Consider the following 298-nt stretch of genomic DNA (forward strand, 5'->3'; position numbering starts at 1 on the left):
CATGGTGGCGGGTGACAGAGCAAGACACCATCTCTAAATTAATTAATTAATTGATTAATTAAATTTAATTTAATTTAAAACAACTTCTGTTCTCCAAAACACAATATTAGAACAAAATGACCACAAAAGTAGAAGGCAATAATATATCAGACAAAGGGTTTACATAGAGGTTGCACAGAGAATTCCTATGAGTTGATTAAAAAAAATATACAGGGGCCGGGCGCGGTGGCTCAAGCCTGTAATCCCAGCACTTTGGGAGGCCGAGACGGGCGGATCATGAGGTCAGGAGATCGAGACC

Source organism: Mandrillus leucophaeus, unplaced genomic scaffold (assembly GCF_000951045.1).
Source record: "Mandrillus leucophaeus isolate KB7577 unplaced genomic scaffold, Mleu.le_1.0 Scaffold933, whole genome shotgun sequence".
In the NCBI taxonomy this organism is placed as follows: Eukaryota; Metazoa; Chordata; class Mammalia; order Primates; family Cercopithecidae; genus Mandrillus; species Mandrillus leucophaeus.